Below are 8,729 nucleotides of genomic sequence, written 5' to 3'. Positions count from 1 at the left end.
GATTTTTCGAGCTTGATTCGGAGGGACGACCTGTGAAATCAGACGATTGGGGATCTTTTAAAGAATTCCTCTTCACTTCCTGGAATAATTCAAGTAGTATCCGGAGGAGAATTAGTAAAAATTCATGATAAAAAAAACTAAAAAAGAAGATGACAGAAATTTCGAAAACACCATATTAATATTCAGTTATTACCTACAAGATTGTCGAGGTAGCGAGATTCAAATTTGTGAGTGTCGGCTCGCAAAGAATCTAAATCAGCAACCTGTTTCTTAAGAAGCATAGAGTTGCAAAAACTTTGATCCAAATACCCGACATGTTTAAAAAATAGACTAATCTCCAAAATAGGATCCAAGAAAATGTCATTCAGGAATCTCGAATCCTTGCCAAGTTTGATTGCATTATACAAAATGCGCAACAAATTAAAGTCTGGTGAGAGGAAAATATATATGATGCTATCTTCAACCAAATTGTAGCACTCACACCATACAAGGATGCTCCAGCTTTGGATGTTTCTCTGAATGCAAGTGCCGCCAGGGTCGTGTATCCACCAGCAGAACCCCCAGTAATACATAGTCGGTTGCCATCAACTTTTCCACAATCAACCTGTGAAACCAAACCATATTATTGCCACAAAAAGAAAATCTGCAGTTTCCCACATTATTCGGACATAAGTTTGATTATTTTTATCTTACCAAAAACTTGGCACAGCTACAAAAAATTGAGACGTGAGGAAGATAAGGTTCAAACAAAATACCAGTACTTCCACCATAGTTAACATCCACCAAAGCCCAACCACGACTGGTCCAATACTGGATATTGAGATTTAGAATACCACGAGTCTCAGCTCTAGGTCCTACTGTATGTTACATAATAGGAGATTGATGTTTTCAGTAGAATTAAGAATCATATATATCTATTTTAAAAAATTCTCATAGAACCACCAATATTGACAAGGCAGGTAGAGATTTGATTTTTCATCTTTCTTTTATCGTCAACAAACAGTTTTCAAAACTGTGCAAAGTTTCTTCGTGGCGAACAAAATTTGAAAATAACAAGTCACCAAAGACAAGATCAAAGGGCACAGGGGAGAAAATAAAGGACAGAAGTGCATAGGTGCACTATCTTATGCTTTTGAATTTTGATCTTCTAAAGCCACCTGCAAAGAAAAAATACAATGCTCGATAATGAAAAAAAATAGTTAAAATATTATATTGCAATCGTATCCCAAAGTAAAAACATTTTCATGGGTTTCAAGAGAAAGAAAACCATTTTTTAGAGAGAATAATGAAGTACTGCCAGTTTACTGATCTCAGGTAGAATCTATGAAGCAAATTTGCTTCAAGGTGCAACCGAGAACAAAAATGAGATCAGTACTTCGGAGTTCATACATTTATCAGAAATTTGTTTCAAACTTCCATTAAAATCCTTACAAGAACAGATACCTGCAGTAGGGTGATCTTTCTTCTTCAAAAATTTTTGGCTCTTAAATACATTGATTTGAATATCTCATGATTTTTCATTTGTTGTGATGACATCCCAATAAATATTAAAGAGTAAAATACTAAAATATTTGCAAAGCCAATGTAAAAATGAAAGAATCCCCACCTCGTTTACCCACTAATTCAAGATATTTTTGTTCTAATTATTGCTTCTTCTCTTTTGAATCAAACTTTTTTCTTGCCATAAGTAATTATTCATATGACAAGTCGAATCTTACATATAAAACCCAAGCTGTAATGATAATCAAATAATTATACTATTTTGTTAATTTTAAATATTAAAAAAAATTATGATCGGAATAAGGACAAAGGGGTCCTTAGCTCAGTGGTAGAGCAATTGACTGCAGATCAATAGGTCACCGGTTCGAATCCGGTAGGGCCCTGAATTCTCTCCTGCGTTCATTTTTCGGCTCCTGCCTACGCATCAATGATTTTATTTTCTTACTAAAAAAAATGATTTCACTTTTATTTCCTGAAATTCTTTTTATAAAAATAATAATAAAAACAATTTAATGTAAAACCTTTTATCTGAGTAACATGTACCTTGATCACGAAAGTAAATCGAGATATGTGTTATGAGTGGCCAGAGATCCGATGAGAAATATTCGAATACCAAGGAAAAAGGCGTATTGTTACTCATTCATATGAAATTATATGAGTCAGAGGTTTTTTTTTATAACTAGTAAAAGATACACATGCATTGTATGTGCTATTATTATTTTTAATTTGATTAAATAATACTAAATAATAAACATGAAATTATTTTCGATTTAGAAAAGTTGTTCGATTTAAAAGGTAAGTTTTGTTTTCATTTTTTTTATATTTAAAATATGGAGTGACTTGAAAAGGTTTTTAGTAGATTAAGAAGGGTAATTATGGAATTAAATATTTTGGTGTCCTCAAAGGTAGTTATTCTAAAACCCTCACACTACGTAGAGAAACATTAGAAGAACTTATATTTTAAACAAAATTAAGACAACTGAATTAATAACCATACAATTAAAGCCACTTTGTTGTGGAGAAAACATATTCTCATAGCCACATATGTATATAATAGATCTAAAAATACATAGACAAAAACTTAAAATCTGAAAGAAAGGAAAAATAAGGTTGAAAAACCAATAGTCAATCATTTGTGTATCATGATCCTCCATTAAATTAATTAATTAAGTGCTTAGAAAAATTTAAGTGTAGGAACCATTCTGATCAGCGACGACATCTACTTTTTTTTGTCTTACACTTTTACCATTGTCTGATTATGTTAAGATTGATATATGAATCTAACTCAACTCCAAAAACTAGACGACCGATCTAAGACAACAAGTGTGAGATTTGGATCCCTACTGGATGAAAAAGGACCGGCCTGATCGAGCAACAGAGTTGGAACAACCCGACTAATTGGTTAAACATGGATCACTTCCGATCCGTCACTACTCGATGACTTAATATCCTCTAATAATAGAAAATATGCAATATTGCTTAATTGACATAATCTGAAATCCAAAATGGTGATCTTCTGTCTCGATTTGACTACCTCACGTTGGAAACCTTAGACTCAATATGTTGGCAAAAACTTATGTGAGACGGTCTCACGGATCGTATTTTGTGAGACGTATCTTTTATTTGGGTCTTCCATGAAAAAGTATTACTTTTTATGCTAAGAGTATTAATTTTTATTGTGAATATCAGTAGGTTTGACCCATCTCACAAGATAAAGATTTGTGAGACCGTCTCACAAGAGATATACTCCAACATGTTTTTCTTCTTCGTGCTTTGGCACTACTTCAAAAGAAATTTGACATTCGTCCATCTTATTTTCCACCTAAAAAATAGAAGTTTCTGAATTCAGTGTGTATTTGTCTCAATTACTTTATGTTCCTTTAAGATAACATCCCTGCTGATGACAAGCTTGTGGACAGTAGGATCTCACAAGCGAAATCCTTTTGCTCCATTAGCATAATCCAAAAGATATATTTTCTGGATTTTAAATCCAACTTCAATATTTCTTACTCATTTTACAAAACCTACACATGACTTCCAAATGTATGCAAATAAGAATAATCAGTCGGCCTCACAGTCTACATCTCCATCGGAGTTTTCAGATCAATTGTCACTGAAGGAGAACGATCGATAATATAATAAGAAATCTTAATTGCTTCCGCCCAAAATGATTTATCTAGAATCGTAGTATTTAACATGGATCTTGTTCTGTCCAACAAGGTCATGTTCATCCACTCCGCCACTCCATTCTTTGAGGTGTTTAAGCCGTCGTAAATTACCTTTTGATGCCCTCATGTTGACAAAATGCATCAAATTTGTCACTGATATATTTTTTCCATTGTCAATCCTCAAACACTTGATTTTATTTTCATAATCAAGTTCAACCTGCACTTTTAAATCATTTAAGATCTGGAGAAATTTTTTATCTCTTCTTGATTGGATAAACCCAACATATCATAAAGAAATCATTAATGAACGAAAAAAAGTTTCTCGCTCCTCCTAGGGATATAACGTGTGCTTGCCAAACATCCGAATGAATCAGATCTAACATGATTTTTATTTTGGCATTGGAAGAGCAAAAGCACGAAGAAGATCCGTCTGAGATGTTTATTGATAACACAACACTCACAAAAGGTAGTGACACTTTTGTAAGCCCCAACAGTAGCTTCCGTTCTGAGAGAATTTTCAGCCCTCGTTCTGATATATGTCTGAGCTTTATATGCCATAACACTGTTAATTCTTCTCTTGAACCGATTGATGCAACAGTTAATTCCGCTTTTTTTTGTGTTTTTCCCAAAAGTAAATATAGATTTTCAGCAACTTTTTCCGTCTTTTTAACCACAAGCACCTTTCACAATTTTCACGATCTCGTTTTCTATACGAGTTTTACACCCGGTATCATCCAATTGTCCCAAGGACAAAAGATTTTTCGTTAGTCCCTTCACATGTCGTACCTACTGTATGGTGCGAATGGTGCCGTCAAACATTTTTATTTTGATAGTACTGACCCATCAATTTCCAAGATGTGATCATTTCCTATGAATACAGATCCTACTGAGATTAGTTCATAATGATCAAACTATTCTCTCCAAGACTCCATATGCCATGTTGCTCCTGAATCCATCATCCACGTGTCACAAAATTTTTGCTTGTCTTCTACAACTGTTGTTGTTTCATTGAATAATATTTCACCACCGCCTGAAGTACTGGTCACATTTCCTTGAAAACCATTCTCGATACTTGTACACTCTTTCTTGAAGTACTTTTTACCGTCACATTTAAAGAAGTAAATATTTTTTTTATTAACTTTGATCTACCTCGCCTTTGGCTGTCACTGGAGTCACGATTCATAAATCTTCCTTCTATCATCGGTAAATTCTATGTCTGCTTCGAAATTACCAACCTATCTTCTTTATTCTTGCGTCGGCTTTTTTCTGCTAGAACCGCAAATAAGACAACGTCGAATTTTAGAGAGCTCATAAGAATATTGTTGATTAATGGATGATAAGTTGATCATATGAATCTGGTAAACTTTGAAGTAGAAGCTCTGCACGTTTATTTTCCTCTATTTTATGCCTCAGAGAAGTGAGTTAGACAAATAGAGTATTTAGTATGTTGATATGATCGCTCATCGATGAGGATTCCGTTATCTGAAGAGTATAAAGGCTTCTTTTTGGAAAATCTTGTTGTGTAGTGACTTGACATCGTATATCTTTGTCAGAGTATCTCATATAACTTTTGCTGTTTTTATTTCATAGATACGTGAAAGTACTTTGTCTGCTATAGCCAATTGTAAATTGGTAATATCATTATCATTCATCTCATTCTACTTTCTATTGTCCGTCATTTCTGCTGGTCTATCTCCAATAGCCGCCAAACAATTATTCTTTCTTAAAAATGCTTGAATCTTTATTTTCCATAATATAAAATTGTTTCTATTGAATTTTGTTATCTCGTACATGTCCGTCATTATCTCTACAACAATTTAATAGAATGGACAATAATCTCCCTTAATAAAAAATCAAAAAAAAAAATTCTGATATGGAAGATCAATCTAGACTGCAACCATAGATCATATGCATAATTTTATGAAATTTTAAACCAAAGCTTTGATACTACTTGTTGGTCTCACGTGCGAAAACTTGAGATAATAAATATGAAAATAAAGAATAAATTGGACATTGAGATTTACGTGGAAACCCCCTAAAAATTATTAAGGTAAAAACCATGAGTAAGATGAAAATAATTTCACTATAATATTTTACGATGTTTTCAAAAAGAACATACTCTCTTAATACAAGATAACAAACACTTCACAAATATTGTAGAACTAAACACTCAAATACAATGAGATGAGAGTAGAGAACTAAGAATAAGATAAGAAACGAGGTGAATTTATGCACCAATTTATATGTATTCTTCCTCACCTGAATGCGAGAATATTTGCACAATTTAATCGTCTGAATTCAAAATACCAATTCCGTTTTTTCTGCTGCAAAAGATGACCCGAATTTTCCTCAAAATTAATGTATAGCTACCATTCATCATTCCATCCACCTTTACTGACATAAATAAATGATAGATCCAATATAATTATGCAGGAAACACGAGCCAATTGTGATAATGGAAAACCAAACGGAAAATTCGTAAAGTTGAGAAATTACGATAAGCATAAAACATGTTTCGTTTGAGTAAAAATAAATTTATTCTTGGTATTGTTGAAAATATACTATAGTATTATGGTAGTTCTCGATGGATATTCAAATTTGATAAGATACAGAAAGATATATAAAAATTTATTGTAACATATGGCGATTTTGTTTTCAGTTATTTTTATCAAAATAATTTGAGAAGGAAGTGTAATTCCAATAGCGACTCAATTTTTCAAGATTTTCAAGTTTAGAATCGAATGACCCGTTTAGATAAATTGAGCTAAATCAGTTAGACCAATTGATCTGATCATTGAGCTAATCTGAAAACATTATATGCGTACAAAAGACAATTATCTGATATTTTAATTTGAATTCAATCAGCAAGTATAAATATTCTCTCTTCGTAAAAGAATTAAAGATCGGTTGATTATCATTATCTATCTAGTGTCCATGGAAAGTTATTTCCCAGTATTATATCCGGAAAGACAAGGACATGTGATATTCTCTAATGCATTGTCTGGAATCTATTACATCTGTGAGTACTATTCGTATTTATTAACGTTGGAATCATTATTTATGAAAGGAAAATGCATAATAAATGTTGAAGATAACTTATACTCTAAGGCATAGTTTGGTACACATGATAGGATAAACATGTGATATATAATATAAGGATAAGTTAAGGATAAATAAGGTGTAAGATATTATATTTAATGTTTGGTATGATTTTAATAAGAGTGATTAAATTTATATATTAGATTGTAATGACAAAATTAACCTTATCATAATAAATTTTATAATTTCAAAGTTGTTGCTTGAGTTCATATTTTTTATCTGTACATGTGCCGATAGTACTTGCATGATTTATTTATTTTTACCTAATTTTATATATTATATAATATGATAATTGAGCCATTGATTTTTTGAGTCAAATCAAATATCAATTTTTAAGGTTAATCGAGTGATAATAATAATTTTATCGAGATTTATAAAAATTATTTATATAATTATCTCGAAATCATTTATATAATTATCATATTATATAATATATAAAAATAAATAAAATATTTATTTGATTTTAATTTCTACCTACTAGCATAGATTTATAAAAAATCATTTATAAATTGAGGGTAATTAAGTCATTTGTAGTGTATTTTATCATTTGATTAAAATTATCACACCTTCTATTAGAGATATTTTATCCTTCTAAAAAAATATTTATCAAGGGCCCATGATATTATCATGAGTTTTTTAAAAAGGTACCAAAAATGGGATAAGGAGGATTGTTTATCAATCCCTCTCTTATCCCATGTACCAAACTATGCCTAAATCTTTGCGTAGTTATGAGAATTTTCTGGATCCTTATTAGCACCTCTCAAAAATTACATCATACCAAGATGACCTGCACATGCTTAATACCATATCATTTTCGGATCACTTTGTGCACTTGTTTTATTATCACTCATCATGTATATAATTGAACTGAATAGAGTAGTATGAAACTTGTAACTGTCAGAAAATCTGTTTCTAAACAAATTGAAATTGATCTGTAGTGTAGTGACCCGTTCCAGAATCACCTACTAATCAAAAACTAAGCATGCAATTAACCTAATAAACAATAATCAGAGATAACAGCGGAAAAGTCAACAAAATGATGGTTATACAACCCAATCGAAGTCTAGAATAACTCAAAATAAAATATCCAATACAACCAAAACGAATCAAAACAATACCGATAAACTAAACCAACCAGCTACTCAACGTCCTCCTCCTGCTCCTCCTGAGCTGTCCAACCTGAGGCCTGCCCCGTGGGAAATGGGGTGTCCAAGAATAAACAAAACCGAGGACGTGAGCGATAAGAACGCCCAGTACAAAAGTATGAGTATACAGACCTATATGAAATGCACATGCTATGATCATGATACCGGGGTAGTCAAGAAACAGGAGTCACAAAGGAAAGGATCTCAACAATGCTCAGTCTAGAGGCGCCAAGTGGATAGTGCCGCGCGGTACACCTCTGGGTCACTGCATCCACTACAAGACAGACGTGGACCTAAAATGTCCCGGACCACCGAAGCCCTCCCGACCCGTCGGCCACTGTGTACTCTCGGTGTCCATGCGTCCACAAGACAGGGCTGAGCGGCCCCAAGATATAGCTTATCTCGAAAGAGATACAGCTCAACAGTAAAGGCTATCTCGAAGAAGATACGGCTCAACATGAAATGCAACGTGCAGTAATAAACGTGACATAATAGCATGCATCATATGACATATATCAATGCACCACATAATCATGCAACACATATAAGAATGTATACTCAACCAGGATATCTCGGATAGTACTTTCGTACCTCTATCACAGCAATCCTAATCCACTGGAACAACCAGACAACAGGTCTAATCCAAGCCTATTCATCAAGTGAAAACCATCACTAAACTTATCTACCAGACTTAACTAGATAATCCTGAGATAAATACTGATAAAATTCCAAACCTTCGTCCGTCGCTAGCCCGCTGATGCCGCTAGCTCCTAACTAGAGCACAGCTCTGCTACAAGACCAGCAGCTCCCCGCTAGT

At 33.1% G+C, this 8,729-nt stretch overlaps 1 long non-coding RNA gene and 1 other non-coding gene across 2 annotated transcripts; one reads left to right on the top strand and one right to left on the bottom strand.

The window, feature by feature from the left end:
- Positions 1–738, bottom strand: LOC140807878 (uncharacterized). Its single transcript, XR_012112773.1, has 4 exons — positions 694–738; positions 482–604; positions 194–263; positions 1–79 (listed from the first exon to the last, which is right to left on the bottom strand). It is a non-coding gene; the product is annotated as an uncharacterized lncRNA (long non-coding RNA).
- Positions 739–1,811: 1,073 nt separating this feature from the next.
- TRNAC-GCA (transfer RNA cysteine (anticodon GCA)) lies at positions 1,812–1,883 on the top strand. Its single transcript has one exon. It is a non-coding gene; the product is annotated as a tRNA-Cys (tRNA).
- Positions 1,884–8,729: the final 6,846 nt, after the last annotated feature.

Source organism: Primulina eburnea, chromosome 12 (assembly GCF_022965805.1).
Source record: "Primulina eburnea isolate SZY01 chromosome 12, ASM2296580v1, whole genome shotgun sequence".
In the NCBI taxonomy this organism is placed as follows: Eukaryota; Viridiplantae; Streptophyta; class Magnoliopsida; order Lamiales; family Gesneriaceae; genus Primulina; species Primulina eburnea.
The sequence above is the reverse complement of the archived record's forward strand: the minus strand, read 5'-3'. Positions and strand labels throughout refer to the sequence as shown.